The following is a 21,965-nucleotide window of genomic DNA, read 5'->3' on the forward strand; positions in this document are numbered from 1 at the left end:
GACAACAAAACAAAAAAGAGAAAAAAATCACAAGGCCAGCATTTGTTGCCCATCGCTAATTGCCTCCGAACAGAGTGGCTTGTCTGACTATTTCTGACGGCAGTTATGTTTCCACCACAATGTTGTGTGTCAGGAGTCACATATAGGCCAGACCGGGTAAGGACGGCAGATTTCCTTCCCTAAAGGACACTAGTGAACCAGATGTGTTTTTACAACAAACAGTGATAGTTGCCATGGTCACCATGACTGAGATTAGCTTTATATTCCAGATTTTTTTAAAATGTTTTTATTCTCCATTTTCACATTTTCCTTAAAGATTTACACCCCCATCAACAGACAGTAAACGGTAACAAATACAAAATCAATCCCCTTAACAAAAACAACGATCCCATGCTCCCACCACCCCAAACAACGGCCCACCTGTCAATATACGCATCCAATAAAACAAACCCTCCCACGGTGCAAACAAAAAACAAAAGGAGAAAAAGAAAAAGTAGTCCGGGACTGCCCATGGTCACCATTAACCTATAGAGTCCACCCCCCCCCCCCCCCCCCCCCCCCCCCCGCCCCCGGACACACTCAACGCCATCCAGCCTCTGAAAGAGTACCGTACATGATACCCAGGAGTTATAAACACCACCCCCCCTCCCCCCACCCTCCCCTCTCCAACTCCTCCCGTCCCCCAAACATTCCACCCCGGCTAGACCACTCGGACCCTGTTCTGCCAGGCTCCGATGGCCGCAGCCCTTCCCCCCTCCTCACTCCTGTTCACTGGCCGGCTTAAACCGGCCAGCATGGAGGCCCCCGCCCGGGTCCTTTTCCCCCTTGCCCCACCCTAGGAAAGCCCAGGAATCCCCTTTTAGCACACAAACCCCACATATCCACCTACACCCCAAAGAGCCCTCATTTCGAGTGAAAGTCCCATCACTTCCCTTGTCCAAATATATACAACATTGGCTCCTTTAGCCCATACACCCGCACGCAGTGAAACAAAAAAGAAGAAAATACAGTCACACGGTTACACTGGCACATGGCCATTTCTCAATTTCTCAGTTCAGTCACAGTCCTTCTGCCTTTGCAAACTCCTCCGCTGCTTCCTTGAGCTTGTAAGTCACCCTCAGCTTCAGTATGTGAGGACATACCTCTGCATTCACCTGAGGAAGGAGCAGTGCTCCGAAAGCTAGTGTTTGAAACAAACCTGTTGGACTTTAACTTGGTGTTGTAAGGCTTCTTACAGCACCTACAGAAGCACAGAGTCAATACCCTTGGCGGCTCACCCGCCTTTGGTACAGGCCTCCACGACCGATGAGCCCGATCCAGTTCATATTGGGAGGGATCCTCCCCCTCCCCCAATAGTTTCGCCAACATCGCGGCAAAATACTCAGTCGGCCTCGGCCCTTCCAGTCCTTCGGGCAGCCCCACAATCCTCAAATTCTGTCGCCTGGTTCTGTTTTCCAGGTCGTCCATTTTTCCTCGCAGATCCTTGATAATCTCTATCACCTTCCGCATCTCCTTCCCCATCGAGGTAGGTTGATCACCGTGCTGCAATAATGTCTCCTCCACTTCCTTCAGTGCCTCCCCGCGAAGGGACAAAGTCCCGCCGCTGAGATGCCAATCCCGCTGACGTGGTTTCAATCGCCTCTGGTGGCGGTGGGAATGGCGACGCGAGTGGGCCCCTGCGGTCCTGGGGGGGGCACGGGGCGATCGGACCCCGGGAGGTGCCCCCACGGTGGTCTGGCCCGCGATCGGGGCCCACGGATCGGCGGGCGGGCCAGTGCCGTGGGGGCACTCTTTTTCTTCCGTCGCCGCCACGGCCTCCATCCACCATGGCAGAGGCAGAAGAGAAACCCCCTACCGCACATGGGCCGGTGGTGATGTCAGCGGCCGCTGACGCACCGGCGCATGTGTGAACCGGCAAAGGCCTTTCGGCCAGCCCCGACGCTGGGCGGCGGGCGTCAAAGGCCGTTGGTGCCAGTTTTGGCACCAGTCGGAGTGGCGCCAACCACTCCGCCGCGGGCTGAGCCCCTAAAGGTGCGCAGAATTCTGCGGACCATCAGCTGTTTTTTTTACCCTCGACATTTCCCTTTACTGTGCCTTCACTGTGCCTCCTCTGTGGCTTCTCCCTGCTTTTGCCGTCTCCGTGGCCCCTGGGACCGGGTTTAAAACCCCGAAAATGCCGTTCCCGAACGGGAGCCCTCCAATGTGCGGCTGCCTCCCGCCCGCCGTCACCAGAAGTCCTATATTCCGGATTTCTTAATTGAATTTAACTTCTACCAGCTGCCATGGTGATATTTGAACATGTATCGCCCGAGTGTTAACCTGGGTCTGTGGAATACTGGTCCATTGATATCACCACTGCACTACCCTCACTCCTTAATGAGCACAGCCATTCAGAGGCAATTTACCGTGACCAATCCACCTACCCTGCACATCTATGGGTTGTGGGGGCATGTTGAAACTCATCACCAAACTTTATTTGGTGGAGAACACAAACAATCAGACAAGGGTTTGCAGAGGAACGGAGTGGACAGGTAGTCTATCAGTTCTTTGCCTATTGGGATTCTGGGTCTTTTAAATATAGAAAACCTGCACATCTTTTTATTAAACATACCCATGGGTTCAATCGGGGAAATTTCTCTGCAAGCTAAGAATTTCCGAGGGGATTTTCAAGTGTAAGTCATAACCTCCATTTCAGGTTGAAGTTTAACTGACCACGACTTTTTATTGTGGTTATATGTCACTTTTCGTACACAATGCTGATGGATAAAATCATTTTCTCAGCATCAAGATCTCAGCTTGTGAAGAGTTCAACTGATTGAGAGTAGTCGGAGGGCTCCGTCTGGTAAAGCATATATTTTGTACACACACACACACACACACACACACACAGAAAGGCAGAGGCAAAAAGGTTGCAGGTTATTTTTGCATTCACAAATTTGGTATAGAAAATGACATTGCAAACATACTTGTGCTTATAGAAAGAAATACACGTTACAGGAAGTGCGATTCACAAATACTGTGACTCACTGTGTCATTACAACGCTGACTACGAACAGACTGCGGGACAAGAAGGTGAGTGCTGACATACAATAAATGTCAATTAAGCCAAAGTTATCTCTGTTTTGAATACGAGAAAATATCATGCTATTTATTTTTGGAATTGGCTCTGGCAGCCAATTCGTGAAAAGATTAATTTCCATGTGCAGTTTCTCCAGGAAGACCTTCGGACAGAAACGGAGACAGATTTATTCGTGGAGGTGTTTGTTTAACTGCTGTAAGAATTTTCTGATGCTCGTTGCTCTTTTTAAAAAGAAATTTAGAGTGCCCTATTCTCTTTTTCCAATTAAGGGGCAATTTAGCGTGGCCAATCCATCTAATCTGCACTTCTTTGGGGTTGTGGGGGTGAGACTCATGCAGACATGGGGAGAATGTGCAAATTCCACACGGACAGTGACCCAGAGCCGGGATCGAACCCGGGACCATGGCACCGCGATGCAGCAGTGCTAACCACCGTGCCGCCCTGATGCTCGTTGTCCTTAACTATTTTGTATCAGAAAAACTAAGCTACTTGATTCAGCTTTTGGGAGTAAATTTTTTGAGTGTTCGTCACTTTTTTATCCTGTTCAGTAATGCATTTAACCCAACAGAGTTTGCACTCCTGGGCATTTATTCCTCTGTTCAGAAGCACATAATCAAAGAGAGGTTCCGCTCCTGCGGTGACAGAAGTGTTAATAAATGGAAACATTAAAATCAAATAAGCAGACATGGTGCTTCCACTACAAAATAATTTTAATAGCTCTTTAAATCAGCAGCTTAAGGTGGTTGAATCATATTTGTTCTTTTGAAAGGCACAGCTCTGGGTAGAAGACCAGGAAAACAGCTCGAGAAGGCAAAATGCTGGGGGCACGGGCTTTGATGCCCTAACGTGGTGACCCTTTCTGCCCTACTTAACCTGCGCCATAGACTGAAGTGAGCTCCTTCAGCTCCCACCAGAGATCCTCACCAGTTGGAGCCTGACCAGCTGTGGCTTTGTAGGCTGCACTCCTTACTTCAGAGTCAGAAGGTGTGGGTTCCAGTGACAGTGCCTCGACAAAATAAAACCAGAAAGTTGCAGTTGTGCGAGGTACCTAGAGAGCAGTATGCGGCTGCTTCTTCAAGCAAGTGGACTCACTAACTTGTTTTGTGGCTGTGTGTGGCCCAGTTAACATTAAAGGGAAGTCAGAAGGGAAATTAAAGCCATAAACAACGCAGCTGACTTGTGAGTAAGTCCTGGTGGGTATTTTCCAAACCCAGATTGAATTGTAAGTGATTGTTTTAGCAAGGGTAGGGACTTCATTGATTTATTTTTTTAACAGAAGAGTCTTCTACTCCCCGTGATGACGTGCATCTCACACCCACAGCCCAAAGAAATGCAGTGTGGTTTGGCCACGCTAAATTGCCCCTTAATTGGAAAAATAGTACTCTACATTTATTTTTTAAAAAGAGCCTTCTCAAGTTTTAGATTTAAAGGTTTTAGTCATGGCAGGAGCGCTCAAAGTTGTGGTTTGCTCATCTTGCTCCATGTGGGAATCCGGGAACATTTCAGTTCCGGGACCAGCATGTGTGCAGAAATTGTGTCCGGCTGAAGCTCCTGGAAGCTCGGGGTTCAGAGCTGGAATGGCGTCTGGAGACACTGTGGAGCATCCGCAAGTCTGAGAGCATCGTGGATAGTACATTTAGGGAGGTGGTCATACCGCAGCTGAAGGTTCTTGAGGAAGGCAGGGAACAGGTGACCATCAGGACCACCAAGAGAAACAGACAGGTAGTTCAGGAGTCCCCTGGGGTCCCATTCACAAATTGATTATCCATTCTGGAGGCTGAGGGTGGTTCCTCCAGGGAGTGCAGACAAAGCCAAGCTTCCAGCACCTCAAGCAGCCAGTCTGCATAGGAGGAGGGAAAGAGAGGAAGCGCAATAGAAATAGGGGATTCTATAATCAGGAGAACCGATAGGTGCTACTGTGGCCTCAGCGTGACTCCAGGATGATGTGTTGCCTCCCTGGTGCCAGGGTCCGGGATGTCATTGACGGCTGCAGAAGGAGATTGGTAAGGCAGAGGTCATGAATGGCCTCCTTCCAGTGGCGTGCAGAGGGGGGGGCCGACGGTGCGCTGGCCCCGGGCATCGATTGGATGGGGGCAGCAGCGTGAAGAGAACAGAGCGCCTGCGCACCGCGGGCGGCCGGAGCGCGCCTGCGCACCGCGGTCAGCCAGAGCGCGCCTGTGCACCGCGGTCGGCCGGAGCGCGCCTGCGCACCACGGTCAGCCGGAGCGCGCCTGCGCACCGCGGTCGCCGCTGGTGAAGAGGCGGCTTTGCACTCGGCGGCTGGAGCGTGAACAAAAAGGGCGCGAATTCTCCCGAATCGACGGCAAACAATGCCACCATGGGTGAGTTTTATTTATTCTTTATCTTTATTTTTTGATCCATTTTTAAACTCTTCTCTGCACCCTCTCTATAGTTGTCAACTTACTAAACTGTCGTGCCCAGAATTTGACATTTGGGCCAGGGGCACCCATTTGGGACAGAACCAGTATTTTATGAAGATTCATCATGGCCTCTTAACTTTTGCCCTCTTACCCTTTATACTTAAAACCCAGGGTCCTATAAATGGGAGATTCTCAGAGACAGGGGCAGCACGGTAGCATGGTGGTTAGCATAAATGCTTCACAGCTCCAGGGTCCCAGGTTCGGTTCCCGGCTGGGTCACTGTCTGTGCGGAGTCTGCACGTCCTCCGGGTGCTCCGGTTTCCTCCCACAGTCCAAAGATGTGCGGGTTAGGTGGATTGGCCATGCTAAATTGCCCCTAGTGTCCTAAAAAAGTAAGGTTAGGGGGGGGTTGTTGGGTTACGGGTATAGGGTGGCTACGTGGGTTTGAGTAGGGTGATCATTGCTCGGCACAACATCGAGGGCTGAAGGGCCTGTTCTGTGCTGTACTGGTCTATGTTCTATGTTCTACTTGACTGCAAGCTGCTGGGGCTTGGATCTTGAACAGAGCTTTATATCTGGATTTGGGGACCCTTTATGCACTGGCATAGTGCACAAACAGGCCCCACATGACCAGGGTTTTGTGAAGAAGAAGGGATCTGGAAATGTGTCGACTGTGAAAATTATATTTGTGGAAATTGGGTGAAGTAATGCCGGTGTTTGATGAGACTTGGTGCTAAAGCTTTAGAGAAATGAAGATGGAATTTGATTTGAAGAAGTTCCATGTTTTGAAGGATATTGTGGCTGAAATGAATGCGATACGTGCTGAATGGGCTGACTAAGAAATGTGTGAGATATGTCTTTGTATCTGCTATGTGTAATTTATCAGTCATATTATTGCAATTTTCCTGTTAATTCATGTTTAATTTACGTTGATTTTGCTGTGATGCTAATATAAAAGTGAAGTCTTGTATCTTGGTCTTAGTTGGGTTGTTTGTAGTTTGTTTCCACAAGGGTCATAACAGTATTTCCATGACGGTGCTGCTCTTATCCTTCTCCATGGGGGTTGCAGAGGAGGGAGGCACAATTTTCGAGACATAACATCTCACCCATTGCTGCAAAGCAAAATGACTGAAGAAGAGAACAATATCCCTAGAATCCCAGCGCTAAGGGGAAATTGACTAACTCTTACAGCGCAATTTAACCTCAGGCAGCCGTCCTATACCTTAGAGATGACCTAGAGGCAGCTTGGGGCCTGTCGTGAAGGTGAGTGAGTGCCTTTAAATTTGCTTACCTTTCACCGGGAGCAGGGTTTGAGGGAATATCAGGTAAGCTCTTTGTTTCTTTTTCTTTTTCTTGTTTTTTAAAAAAATCTAGAGGTGATGTCAGGGAAGGCAGTACAATGCTCCTCCTGCAGAATGTTTGAGGTGAGGGACGCCGTCAGTATCCCTGCTGATTTCATCTGTGGGAAGTGCACCCAACTCCAGCTCCTCAAAAACCGTGTTAGGGACCTGGAGCTTGAGCTGGATGAACTTCGGATCATTCGGGAGGCAGAGGGGGTCATAGATAGGAGCTTCAGGGAAGTAGTTACACCAAAGACTGGAGATAGATGGGTAACTGCAAGAGGGACTGGGAAGAAGCAGTCAGTGCAGGGACCCCCTGCGGTCGTTCCCCTGAGTAACAAGTATACCGTTTTGGATACTTGTGGGGGGGACGACTTACCAGGGGTAAGCCATGGGGTACGGGCCTCTGGCACGGAGTCTGTCCCTGTTGCTCAGAAGGGAAGGGGGGGGAAAGGAGTATAACATTAGTAATTGGGGACTCAATAGTCAGGGGCACAGATAGGAGATTTTGTGGGAGCGAGAGAGACTCACGTTTGGTATGTTGCCTCCCAGGTGCAAGGGTACGTGATGTCTCGGATCGTGTTTTCCGGGTCCTTAAGGGGGAGGGGGAGCAGCCCCAAGTTGTAGTCCACATTGGCACTAACGACATAGGTAGGAAAGGGGACAAGGATGTCAGGCAGGCCTTTAGGGAGTTAGGATGGAAGCTCAGAGTGAGAACAAACAGAGTTGTTATCTCTGGGTTGTTGCCCGTGCCACGTGATAGTGAGATGAGGAATAGGGAGAGAGAGCAATTAAACACGTGGCTACAGGGATGGTGCAGGCGGGAGGGATTCAGATTTCTGGATAACTGGGGCTCTTTCTGGGGAAGGTGGGACCTCTATAGACAGGATGGTCTACATCTGAACCTGAGAGGCACCAATATCCTGGGGGGGAGATTTGTTAGTACTCTTTGGGGGGGTTTAAACTAATTCAGCAGGGGCATGGGAACCTGGATTGTAGTTTTGGGGTACGGGAGATTGAGAGTATAGAGGTCAGAAGCACAGATTTGATTTCGCAGGAGGGTGCCAGTGTTCAGGTAGGTGGTTTGAAGTGTGTCTACTTCAATGCCAGGAGTATACGAAATAAGGTAGGGGAACTGGCAGCATGGGTTGGTACCTGGGACTTCGATGTTGTGGCCATTTCAGAGACATGGATAGAGCAGGGACAGGAATGGTTGTTGCAGGTTCCGGGGTTTAGGTGTTTTAGTAAGGTCAGAGAAGGGGGCAAAAGAGGGGGAGGTGTGGCGCTGCTTGTCAAGGACAGTATTACAGTGGCGGAAAGGATGCTAGATGGGGACTCTTCTTCCGAGGTAATATGGGCTGAGGTTAGAAACAGGAAAGGAGAGGTCACCCTGTTGGGAGTTTTCTATAGGCCACCTAATAGTTCTAGGGATGTAGAGGAAAGGATGGCGAAGATGATTCTGGAAAAGAGCGAAAGTAACAGGGTAGTTGTTATGGGAGACTTTAACTTTCCAAATATTGACTGGAAAAGATATAGTTCGATTACATTAGATGGGTCGTTCTTTGTACAATGTGTGCAGGAGGGTTTCCTGACACAATATGTTGACAGGCCAACAAGAGGCGAGGCCACATTGGATTTGGTTTTGGGTAATGAACCAGGCCAGGTGTTAGATCTGGAGGTAGGTGAGCACTTTGGAAACAGTGACCACAATTCGGTGACCTTTACGTTAGTGATGGAAAGGGATAAGTATACCCCGCAGGGCAAGAGTTATAGCTGGGGGAAGGGCAATTATGATGCCATTAGACATGATTTAGGATGTGTAGGTTGGAGAAGTAGGCTGCAAGGGTTAGGCACACTGGATATGTGGAGCTTGTTCAAGGAACAGCTATTGCATGTTCTTGATAAGTACGTACCAGTCAGGCAGGGAGGAAGGGGTCGAGCGAGGCAACCGTGGTTTACCAAAGAAGTGGAATCTCTTGTTAAGAGGAAGAAGGAGGCCTATGTGAAGGTGAGGCGTGAAGTTTGAGTTGCGGCGCTTGATAGTTACATGGAAGCGAGGAAGGATCTAAAGAGAGAGCTAAGACGAGCAAGGAGGGGACATGAGAAGTCTTTGGCAGGTAGGATCAAGGAAAACCCAAAAGCTTTCTATAGGTATTTTTTTTATTTTTTTTTTATAAATTTAGATTACCCAATTATTTTTTCCAATTAAGGGGCAATTTAGCATGGCCAATCCACCTACTCTGCACATTTTTGGGTTGTGGGGGCGGAACCCACGCAGACACGGGGAGAACGTGCAAACTCCACACGGACAGTGACCCAGAGCCGGGATCGAACCTGGGACCTCAGCGCCGTGAGGCGGTTATGCTAACCACGAGGCCACCGTGCTGCCCGAGCTTTCTATAGGTATGTCAGGAATAAAAGAATGACTAGGGTAAGAGTAGGGCCAGTCAAGGACAGTGGTGGGAAGTTGTGTGTGGAGGCTGAGGAGATAAGCGAGATACTAAATGAATACTTTTCGTCAGTATTCACTCAGGTAAAAGATAATATTGTGGAGGAGAATGCTGAGACCCAGGCTATTAGAATAGATGGCACTGAGGTGCGTAGAAGTGTTGGCAATTCTGGACAAGGTGAAAATAGATAAGTCCCCGGGGCTTGATGGGATTTATCCTAGGATTCTATGGGAAGCCAGGGAAGAGATTGCTGAGCCTTTGGCTTTGATTTTTAGGTCATCATTGGCTACAGGAATAGTGCCAGAGGACTGGAGGATAGCAAATGTGGTCCCTTTGTTCAAGAAGGGGAGTAGAGATAACCCCGGTAACTATAGGCCGGTGAGCCTAACGTCTGTGGTGGGTAAAGTCTTGGAGAGGATTATAAAAGATACAATTTATAATCATCTAGATAGGAATAATATGATTAGGGATAGTCAGCATGGTTTTGTGAAGGGTAGGTCATGCCTCACAAACCTTATCGAGTTCTTTGAGAAGGTGACTGAACAGGTAGACGAGGGTAGAGCAGTTGATGTGGTGTATATGGATTTCAGTAAAGCGTTTGATAAGGTTCCCCACGGTCGGCTATTGCAGAAAATACGGAGGCTGGGGATTGAGGGTGATTTAGAGATGTGGATCAGAAATTGGCTAGTTTAAAGAAGACAGAGAGTGGTAGTTGATGGTAAATGTTCAGAATGGAGTTCAGTTACGAGTGGCGTACCACAAGGATCTGTTCTGGGGCCGTTGCTGTTTGTCATTTTTATAAATGACCTAGAGGAGGGCGCAGAAGGATGGGTGAGTAAATTTGCAGACGACACTAAAGTCGGTGGAGTTGTAGACAGTGCGGAAGGATGTTGCAGGTTACAGAGGGACATAGATAAGCTGCAGAGCTGGGCTGAGAGGTGGCAAATGGAGTTTAATGTGGAGAAGTGTGAGGTGATTCACTTTGGAAAGAATAACAGGAATGCGGAATATTTGGCTAATGGTAAAATTCTTGGTAGTGTGGATGAGCAGAGGGATCTCGGTGTCCATGTACATAGATCCCTGAAAGTTGCCACCCCGGTTGATAGGGTTGTGAAGAAGGCCTATGGTGTGTTGGCCTTTATTGGTAGAGGGATTGAGTTCCGGAGCCATGAGGTCATGTTGCAGTTGTACAAAACTCTAGTACGGCCGCATTTGGAGTATTGCGCACAGTTCTGGTCGCCTCATTATAGGAAGGACGTGGAAGCTTTGGAACGGGTGCAGAGGAGATTTACCAGGATGTTGCCTGGTATGGAGGGAAAATCTTATGAGGAAAGGCTGATGGACTTGAGGTTGTTTTCGTTAGAGAGAAGAAGGTTAAGAGGTGACAATCGAGGCATACAAAATGATCAGAGGGTTAGATAGGGTGGACAGCGAGAGCCTTCTCCCGCGGATGGAGGTGGCTAGCACGAGGGGACATAGCCTTAAATTGAGGGGTAATAGATATAGGACAGAGGTTAGAGGTGGGTTTTTTACGCAAAGAGTGGTGAGGCCGTGGAATGCCCTACCTGCAACAGTAGTGAACTCGCCAACGTTGAGGGCATTTAAAAGTTTATTGGATAAGCATATGGATGATAAGGGAATAGTGTAGGTTAGATGGCCTTTAGTTTTTTTCCATGTCAGTGCAACATCGAGGGCCGAAGGGCCTGTACTGCGCTGTATCGTTCTATGTTCTAAAGATAAAGAGGTCAGTGAATAGCTCTAGAACGGGTGCAACTACGTTTTCTATAGTTTTTTAAATGAGAGACAGGTTAGTTGTGTACACAGTGAATTCACTGTGTACACAACTAACCTGTCTCTCATTTAAAAAACAAAAACTGTCTGCCCCTCAAAACATACCATGATGGTCAGGACAGGACCCGAACGCTGTCCAATTGATAACAAATGAAATGTTTCTGAATCACCCGAGCGACGATCCGCGAAACTTTCTCCCTCAGATGCATGTGCTGCACATTCAGTAACTTTAACCAGATGTCAGACTTTTCCCTTTTCGCGGCTGCAAAAGGACGTCTGAAGCGAACTCGTGATTGTTGGCCTCTGCACCGTCAAACGGTCTCAGGCGTGTGGTCAAGGGGGTGAAAAAAAGTTGGAGCAAAGTTTCGGAAGAGTTTTGAGACTTCAAAGGACAGACAGCTGAAGCGTCGCCGGCGCTCCGGTGAAGCTCTGGTTTCTCCGGCGAAATAGGGAGCTGATTGGCAAACAGCAAGAACGGGGTAAGGTCAGTTGCCACTTGGTGGGAGTCGTTGCCCTGGACCTTGATATGCCCGAAGTGCAGCAACGCCGCTCGTGTGAAATGGACATGGCCGTGGCATTTCAGGCTGGGCGCGCGGGACTGTGAGCCAGGGGCAGGTTAATCAATACCAACCCTGTAGTGATTCCGGGAAAAGTGTGGGAACGATTCATTTCACCCCCTCCCCGCGGTTAGAACAAGAGGAGTGAGATAGAGAGGGAGAGAGGAAGAGAGGGGTGGCTCGGAATACGGAAGGAGTTTACCTGAAGAAGAGTTTGGAGAAGGCATTGTTTTTTTCAATGGGTGATCTCTGCATTGTTGTCCAGTGGAGGGTTTGGAGTACCTGAGGACAGACTCTGCCCGCACACCCCACCTTATTAACACTGCCTGATGATGTCACTACTGGGCACTGAGAAAGAGGAGAGAGAGAGAGAGGCGAGAGAGAGAGAGAGGCTGAAAGTTGACAGCATTGTTACCTTCTCCTCCCAATGACAAAACGGAATTCTCTGCCAAAACTCAGATTGCTACAAATTGATGTCCATTTCTCTGTAATCATTAACGACAGTAAGAAAATGTGATTTATTAATGGTTAACACACCAAATACACTGGCAAACACACCTGTGATTAATTCTTATTTTACTCTACTCATCTACTCATTGGGTAAGACAGTGTATAATTGAGGGAATTATCCACCCTCCCCCCCCCTCCCCCTCCCCCCCCCCCCCCCCCCCCACCCCCAAGCCTGTCTGCCCCGTCCACAGAGGGAATCTCCGCTGACAGAATCACTTCACCTTGTTCTCTTGTCTGGTCAATACGTTTGTTGTTGTTGCAGATTTCTTACAACAGAATTAGTATTTCCCCCGAGCCAAGGCTGTTGATTCAGGCGACTGGAACTCTTAACCTTTTTTTTTGATGGGGGGGTCACACGAAGTGGAGAGAGAACCTCGGAGCTAAGGTTTGGAGTCCGGATCATTCTTCGTCCAGTGAACGGGAAGCAGAACTGCAAATACAAAGCTAATCCCATCTGCAGATCTCTGTCTCCACAGAGGCTGTCAGACCTGCTGAGATTGTTCTGTCTGTTCTGGGTGGGGTGGGGGGATGGGAGGGGGGATTGCCTCCGTCTCCGGCATCCTCAGTGATTTGCTTTGATCTAAGAGGTGGTGGAGTGCTGCAGGTATTTGATTCTAACAAGACGTTATTGACATTTATAGGCGGCGGGGCAGCCCTGTGGCCCCAGCAGCAGGCCCGATGGTTGTGCTTACCAATCCCCCCCCTCCCCATCCATATGTGAACCCAAATGTAGAACCGGGTTTGCTTCACTATCTCGGCAGACATCAAACCAAATATGCGTCTTCCCTTCCCGTTGAGGACTTGTTCAAAAGTCACTAAAGAAATCTCACTGCGCCAGCAATTCACAGCAATGACTGAACATATGTAAAGGGTTCCTAGCGCCCCCTAGCACATGGCGCCCCGGGCGACTGCCCGAGTTGCCGGTACCTTGAGCCGGCCCTGATCTGCATACTTGTGCATGTTAAAGAATGCGATATTGTGCTTTATCAAAGCCAGCAAAAACTGGTTTTATGCTGACCTGACTACTACAACAATGGAGACCTCACGCTATCTCGTCATGCCATGCTGGACAATGACTTGAAAAATATAAATCAAACTGTCTATTTCAATCTATGATGTGGAGATGCCGGCGTTGGACTGGGGTGAGCACAGTAAGAAGTCTTACAACACCAGGTTGTCCAACAGGTTTGTTTCAAACACGAGCTTTCGGAGCACAGCTCCTTCATCAGGTGAGTGGTGAGGTATGTTCCAGAAACATTTATATAGACAAAGTCAGAGATGCTGGACAATGCTTGGAATGCGAGCATTTGCAGGTAATCAAATCATTACAGATCCAGGGAGAGGGATAATCACAGGTTAAAGAGGTGTGAATTGTCTCAAGCCAGAACAGTTGGTAGGATTTTGCAAGTCCAGGCCAGATGGTGGGGGGGTGGATGTAATGCGACATGAATCCAAGACCCCTGTTGAGGCCGTACTCATGCGTGCGGAACTTAGCTATAAGTTTCTGGATGAAGAAATTTCTCCTCAACTCTGTTTTAAAGGATCGTCCCTTTAGTCTGAGATGGTGTCCTCTGCTTCTAGTTTTTCCTCCAAGTGGAAACATCCTCTCCACGTCCACTCTATCCAGGCCTCGCAGTATTCTGTAAGTTTCAATCAGGTCCCCCCTCATCCTTCTAAACTCCAATGAATACAGGCCCAGAGTCCTCAACCGTTACTCATACGACAATCTCTTCATTCTAGGGATCATTCTTGTGAAACTCCTCTGGACCCTTTCCTGGGCCAGCACATCCTTCCTTAGATACGGGGCCCAAAACTGCTCACAATACTCCAAATGGGGTCTGACCAGAGCCTTATACAGCCTCAGAAGTACATCCTTGGTCTTGTTCTAGTCCTGTCGACATGAATGTTAACATTGCATTTGCCTTCCTACCTGCCGACTGAACCTAAATTTATGAATTTCGAATACCCAATTCATTTTTTCCAATTAAGGGGCAAATTAACGTGTTCAATTCACCTACCTTGCACATCTTTGGGTTGTGGGGGCAAAACCCACACAAACACGGGGAGAATGTGCTAACTCCACACGGACAGTGACCCAGAGCCGGGATGTCGGCACCGTGAGATTGCAGTGCTCCCATTGCGCTACCACCTGCGTTCTCAATACTACCTGTCCCTGTCCCTCTACAGATCTTTGTATCATCTGACAGGATGTTAGCTGTAGTGAGGGGCTTCAGTTATGAGGAGAGACCAGGGCAAAACAAAGTCTGTATTTTTTATAGACCCTTTCATGGCCTCAAAGTGCCCAAGAGCCAATGAGCTACAATGAGCCATGTTGAACTGTTGGGAAGTCAGAAATGTGAGGCTTTCAAGGTAATAAGAGTTTCCGATGGAGCAGATAGAGAACACCTATTCCCTCTGGTGAGACACCCAATGGGCACCTCAGGGTCTAGGTTGCTTTATCAACCCCTTTAATGACTTTTGATTTGATGTGTGGCAAGTTTCCGTTGCTCTTTGTTTTGTGTGGGCAGTGCCCCGCCCAGGAGCAACCCCTTTCAATTTGTCCCCGTTTGTTTCTGTCATTCTATTAAGGACCCTAAAAGACTTCCATACAGCGACCATGGATAGATTTCCAAATTTCATTCTTCAATGGGCTAGCATGGAATCGCAGAATTCCCCCCGCCCCTCCCCATTTTAGGCTCCCCCACTTGCAGCGGAAGTTTCTCTATTCACCCCACTCATTATTCTCAAAAATCTTGAAAAGCACATTTGATCCTCGCTATCTCACAGCGAGATTCGCACAGCAAAATCGCACCACACAACACACAATTTAAAAACATTTAAAAATATGCATATCTTCTTCAAGGTTCATGGTTAGGGGAATAAGCCTGATTTCAACCTTGGGACCCATTGACATGAAGGAGGGTCACCCACTCGCCCAGCTTCCCCATCACTGGTTGGGGCTTTTCAAGCAGCAGAATGACACAATGCTGAGAATGTAGGGCGAGAAGCGGAGTTGATGAACTTTTTGTAACTTTTCTTCCGGATTAATAGCGGATGGCGGGGAGGGGGGGTCACGTGGAGAAAAGTTTTTTAACTTCTTCAAACTTCTGACCGCAATCCGGATGGGAACTCTTCTCACTCCTCGCCACCCACCCCGGGACTGCAAATGGTTTTTTTTAAAAAACCCTCCGGCTGGGAAACAGCTGCGAATTGCAAAGAACTTTCACTGACCTCAGTCACTGAACAGCAACCATGAGGTGCCCCTCAAGCAGGGAGTTTCCCCAGGGCTAGGCGAGCTAATTATTTCCCTTATTCGAGAGCATGCACCATTTAGGCAGATGCATGTGGACTATTACTAAGTATTCGGTTGTGAGGAGAATCTGAGTGAATAGTTTCAATAGTTCAATAGTTGTCATTTCAGCAGCTTTCTGGTGGATTAATGTTCACCCAATGTCTCGGGTGGCAGATGAAGGTCCTGTGGAGAGACTGGGCAAGTTGGGATGGTTCTCCTGAAGGTTAATGGGAGGTGTTCAAACTTTTGAGAAGTTTTGATGGAGTAAATAGAGAGACACTGTTTACACTGTGCGGGTGATGGTGCGGGGGAGATAATAGACTTGCATTTATATGGGCAGCACGGTAGCACAGTGGTTAGCACTGTTGCTTCACAGCCTTCAGGGTCCTAGGTTCGATTCCCGGCTTGGGTCGCTGTCTGTGCGGTGTCTGCACGTTCTCCCCGTGTCTGCGTGGGTTTCCTCCGGGTGCTCCGGTTTCCTCCCACAAGTCCCGAAAGACGTACTTCTTAGGTGAATTGGACATTCTGAATTCTCCCTCAGTGTACCTGAACAGGCGCCGGAATGTGGCGACTAGGGGATTTTCATCGCAACTTCATTGCAGTAGGGGCAGCATGATGGCACAGTGGGTTAGCACTGCTGCCTCACAGCGCCGAGGTCCCAGGTTCGATCCCGGCTCTGGGTCACTGTCCGTGTGGAGTTTGCACATTCTGCCCGTGTTTGCGTGGGTTTCGCCCCCACAACCCAAAGAGGTGCTGGTTAGGTGGATTGGCCGAGTTAAATTGCCCCTTAATTGGAAAAAAATAATTGGGTACTTTAAATTTATGGGAAAAAAAACTTCATTACGTATTGATGCAAGCCTACTTGTGACAATAAAGATTATTATTATGATGATGCCTTTCATAGCCACCAGAGGTCTCGTCCCTCTTCGTCACCAATGGAGTACTTTTTGAAGTACTGAGGAAACACAGCAAGATCCCACAAACAGCCATGTTGTAATGATCTGATCAGATGATCTGTTTTTTATGATGTTGATTGAGGGATAAATATTGGCCGGGATATGGAGGAAAATTCCCCCACTCTCCATCTAAATGGTGTCATGGGACCTCCCACATTCACCCAACTAGGCAGATGAGGAGGTGAATTCTCCGCTTCCCTCGCCACGTGTTCTTCGAGGACACGGGATTCTCCGCGTTTGCCGCTGGCCATTGGGATTTCCCATTGTAACCACCCCACGTCGCCAGGAAACCCATGGGCGGGGGTGCCCTGCTGCCAGCCGAACAGAGAATCCCGCCTTCAGAGAATTCAGCCGTGGTTCAACATCTCACCTTATAGGGTGGCAGTGCTGACAGTGTTGCTCTCCCTCAGTACTGTAAGGAGTGTCAGCATGGACTTTTGTAACCAGAGGCCACTGATTTAAAATGGGCCCTGACAGAAATACTCAATTACACTCAACAAATATTCTGACCAAGGAATCAGGGCAGAAATGAGGAGAGATTCTACTTTTTTTTAAATAGCAATCTTTATTAGTGTCACGGGTAGGCTTACTTTAACACTGCACTGAAGTTACTGTGAAAAGTAGGTTTAGCACACTGGGCTAAATCGCTAGCTTTGAAAGCAGACCAAGGCAGGCCAGCAGCACGGTTCAATTCCCGGCCTCCCCCAACAGGTGCCGGAATGTAGCGACTAGGAGCTTTTCACAGTAACTTCATTTGAAGCCTACTTGTGACGACAAGTGATTTTCATTTCATTTAATTTCAAATGCCCCTAGTCGCCACATTCCGGCGCCTGTTCGGGTACACAGAGGGAGAATTTAGAATGTCCAATTCACCTCCCACAAAGTATTTTGGGACTTTGTGGGAGGAAACCCATCGCAAGCAGGAGGAGAAGGTGCAGACTCCACACAGACAGTGACGCAAGTCGGAATTGAAACCGGATCCCTGGTGCTGTGAAGCAATAGTGCTAACCACTGTACTACCGTGCCACCCCTACTCAGTAAATTGCAATGACAAGAAAGTGAGGCCAGAATTGAGGGAGTGCAGAGAATTCGGAGGGTTGTGCAGCTGGAGAGGATTACAGAGAAGGAGGGATTTGAAAACTGGGATAACGTGCTGCTCAGAGTACATCTCTGAGCACAGGGGGTGATGGCAAATAGGACTTAGTGTAAGTTAGGACACAGGCAGCTTAAATTTGGATGAGCTTACGTTTCTGGGTACAAAAAAATTCTAATAATAAATAAATAACAAAAATGCAACGTCACGCACACACAGATGTCAGAAATTAGGGAAGTTATGGTCCAAAAAATAGATTTAAAGAATATATGTCTAAGCCTCCTTTGATAGTTCTTTGTGCGAGGATTTTTAAACATTGTGGCTGATTTAGATGAGTTGTTTTTTTTGTGAGGGCCACGAAGAATCCAGCACGAGTTTTCAGGATACAAAGAAATATAATTCATTTACAATAACATATATATACAACAGCAGCAAATTCCCTTCCTGCCCACTCCTCTCTCTCTCTGCTGGTTCCAAACTGGCCAGCTCTATTTATGCAGGGAGTCTGCTAATGATTTCTCTGCCCCCCCTCATTGGGGAAGCTCATACTCCCACAGGATTGTGGGATTGTCATTAGTCCCCAGCCAATGGTAAGCAGGCAGGTTATAACATCCCCCCCCCCCCCCCCAAAGTCCAAGGAATCCACCGAAGACCCTGGCGAAGGAGGGCGTCGGACTCGTTTTGCCGCATGCCGGACACCATTTGCGCGAGGCGCTGGATCGGGCGGCGTGTAACGAGATGGAGACCGGAGCTTCCGTGATGAATGGGGTAACGGTTGTCCATCCACGACCGGTGGGCCCGAGGATTCCCCCTCTGACGTGTCTTGTGTCTCCATCTCGGAGTCAGAGTCTGCTGCCTCCATCATCTCGGCGTCTCTATCTCCACGCGGTTCTGTCACGACCTGCGCAGGCTTTGAGTGAGGCACCAGAGGAAGATTGTGAAGAATACTTTCCATTGTGTCTGGTCTCTGTGGCTGTAGAAATGAGCTCCTGGGGCGGGGCATCCTTGGAAGGGATAGTCTTCTGGACCGAACATGGTCTACATATTTGCGCTGCAGACGACCCTGGGCTTGCACCTGGTAAGAGATAGGGCCCGTTTGGCGAAAGATTACACCAGGGATCCAGTGGGCACCACCAGCAAAATTCCGAACGAACACTGGGTCACCGGGCATAAACTGCCGAATCGGCCGATGCCGAGAAAAACCACGTCCCTGCCGTTCTTGTGTGCGGCGTACTTTTGCGCCCATGTCCGGGAAAACCATGCTAAGGCGGGTGCGAAGTCTCCGGCCCATTAGGAGTTCTGTGGGACTACCCCAGTCACTGCATGGGGGGTGGTCCTATATGAAAACAAAAAACGAGCCAGTCTCGTGTCCATCGACCCGGAAGACTGCTTCTTTAGGCCTTGTTTGAATGTCAGCACTGCGCGCTCCGCCAACCCATTTGAAGCTGAGTGGTAAGGGGCAATGCGGATAGGGCATATGCCGTTCATCTTCATGAACCTCGTAAACTCCTCACTTGTGAACGGAGTGCTGTTGTCCGTGACCAGCACCTCGGGAAGGCCATGCGTACTGAAAGACAAACGCATCATCTCGATTGTTGCGCAGGACGTTGTGCCTCCCATCTTATGCACCTCTAGCCATTTAGACTGGGCATCGATTAATAGAAGGAAAGTGGATCCTTGAAAAGGGCCGGTGAATTCCGCATGCAAGCGCGCCCAAGGCCGCCCTGACCATTCCCAGTGATGTAGGGGTGCGGCCGGCGGAAGCTTCTGATGCTCCTGGCAAATGGAGCTGTTTTGGGCCACCTTCTCAATGTCGGTGTCGGGGCCTGGCCACCAGACATAACTCCGGGCCAACAGTTTCATTTTGGTCACACCTGGATGCCCATTGTGCAAGTCTCTCAGTATCAGCTCCTGTCCTTTTTCCAGGACAATCACACGTATCTTCCACAAAACGATGCCGTCATCCACGCTGAATTCGGACAGCTTGAAGGAAAATACCCACCATACAGGATTATGTGCCGAACCTTTGACAGGACTGGCTCCGTCTGGGTCCCCTCACGGATCTGTGATGCAGTGACAGGCAAGGTGTCCCTAAAATGTAGGGTTGCAACCACCTCACCGGTCTCGGGGGTCGACATGGGGCCGGTCGATAAAGGCAATTGGCTCAGTGCGCCGGCATTCCCTATCTGGGTTCCTGGTTTGTGCTCCAGAGAATACTCGTATGCAGAGAGCAACAAAGCCCAGCGCTGGATCCGTGCGGAAGCAATGGGCGGTGTTGGCTTATCCTCTCTGAAAAGTCCCAGCAGAGGCTTATGATCAGTCACGATAGTGAAGTGGCGGCCATACACATACTGGTGGAAACATTTCACCGCAAAGACCACGGCCAGGCCCTCCTTCTCAATCTGCACGTACTTTTTTTCCGCTGCAGTCAATGTGCGGGAGGCGAAAGCTATCGGCCGCTCGGCCCCGTTCTCCATCTTGTGGGACAGGACGGCCCCAATACCATACGGGGATGCATCACGTGACGAGCAAAGGCTTTCCAGGATCATAGTGGGTTAGTAACCCAGACGACGACAATTGTTGTTTTACCCGCCGGAAAGCGGTTTCTTGCGGCTGACCCCAAACCCAGGTGTGATTCTTCTTTAGCAGAAGGTGCAACGGGGCCAGCGTAGTTGCCAGATTGGGGAGGAACTTTCCGTAATAGTTCACGAGGCCGAGAAACGAACGAAGATGCGAAGTGTCAGTCGGGGCGGGGGCCTGTTGAATCGCGCGCACCTTCTCTGCGACGGGGTGCAAACCTTCACGGTCCACCCGATAACCCAGGTAGACTACTTCCTTCTCCTGAAAGACGCACTTTGTGCGACGTAAATGGACTCCAGCCTCCGAAAAACGTCTAAGGACAGCCTCCAAATTTTCCAAATGTTCCTGCTCCGATGTCCCTGTGATCAAAACGTCATCTAAGTAGACAGCGACACACGGTAAACCTCTCAAAATGCCCTCCATAACGTGTTGAAAAATAGCGCAGGCAGAGGATACTCCAAAGGGCAAACGTGTATATTCATACAGGCCCCGGTGTGTATTAATCGTTACATATGGCCGGGAGGCAGTGTCCAGCTCCAACTGGAGGTAGGCGTGACTCATATCTAATTTTGTGAACGAGAGTCCACCTGCAAGCGTCGTGTAGAGATCCTCTATGCGAGGCATTGGGTATCGGTCGAGTCGGGAAGCCGTATTCACTGTAAGGTTATAGTCGCCGCACAAGCAAACTGTGGCATCTGGCTTCATTACAGGTACAATTGGTGCTGCCCAATCAGCGAAACGGACGGGCCTGATGATACCCAAAGTCTCCAAACGAGTGAGCTCCCCTTCTACCTTCTCGAACAAGGCGTAAGGCACCGGGTGCGCCCGGAAATAGCGCAGCGTGGCTCCTGGTTCGACTTGGATCAGGCTACAGCCCCTTTTATTTTTCCCAAACCAGACTGGAATACAGCTGGGTATCGTCCTAGCCCCTCAGTCAACCCTCCAGAAACTGTTTGGAGGATGCGCTGCCACTGCAACTGCAAATGGCGCAACCAGTCCCGACCCAACAAGCTGGGCCTATGGCCGTGCACCGCGATAAGTGGGAAACGCCCCTCCTGGCGTTCATAAACAACAGGGGTCACCATGGTTCCTGCAATGTCCAATGGTTCCCCCGTGTAGGTGGCTAACCTGGCCTGTATGTCGGTTAATGTAAGGGTCTGTATACCCTGCTTGATGCGGTCGAATGTCCTCTGAGCTATCACGGAGACCGCTGCGCCAGTGTCCATCTCCATCTCAAGCGGGTGACCATTGACCCGTACTGTCACTTTAATGGGGGCCAGACGGGGAGCTGTCACACAATGCAGCTGCAGGCAGCCGTCCTCCGTCTCCACATCCTCGGGAGTAGTCGCCGCAGGTTCATCCAAATGAAAGGTACGGCCCCTGGGCTGGCCCCAGTTTCGGTCGGAATGACGGTGCCTCTGGCGCCCCCAGGACCGGCGTCCACGACGGGGTCGGCACCTACAAGTCTGACACGGACATGGCTCCTCATCCATTGGTTCTGGAGAAGGCTCCCTTCGGGGAGGAATGTCTGATGGCCACTGGCGTCGATCCGGACGTCGCCTCGCCCAAGGTACCGCAGGGGTGCGGGGGGATGCTTTCAGACGGAAGGGTTTGCGCCCCAAGGCTGCACCTCCATTCCCTGTAGCTCCTGCACTGCTCGTTCTGCGCTCTCTTGGGACAATACTATTTGAATGGCCTGTTGAAAAGTCAATGTTGGCTCGGCTAACAACTTTCTCTGGGTGGCAGCATTGTTAATACCGCAAACCAAACGGTCGCATAACATTTCTGACAAGGTCTCACCATAGTCACAGTCCCCCGCAATCCTGCGTAGCCTGGATAGAAAGTCGGCAAGGGATTCTCCTGGGGTCCTCTCAGCGGTATTAAACCGGTAACGCTGGACTATCGTGGATGGGGTTGGGTTAAAATGTTGCCCCAC

Source organism: Scyliorhinus canicula, chromosome 19 (assembly GCF_902713615.1).
Source record: "Scyliorhinus canicula chromosome 19, sScyCan1.1, whole genome shotgun sequence".
Lineage (NCBI taxonomy): Eukaryota > Metazoa > Chordata > Chondrichthyes > Carcharhiniformes > Scyliorhinidae > Scyliorhinus > Scyliorhinus canicula.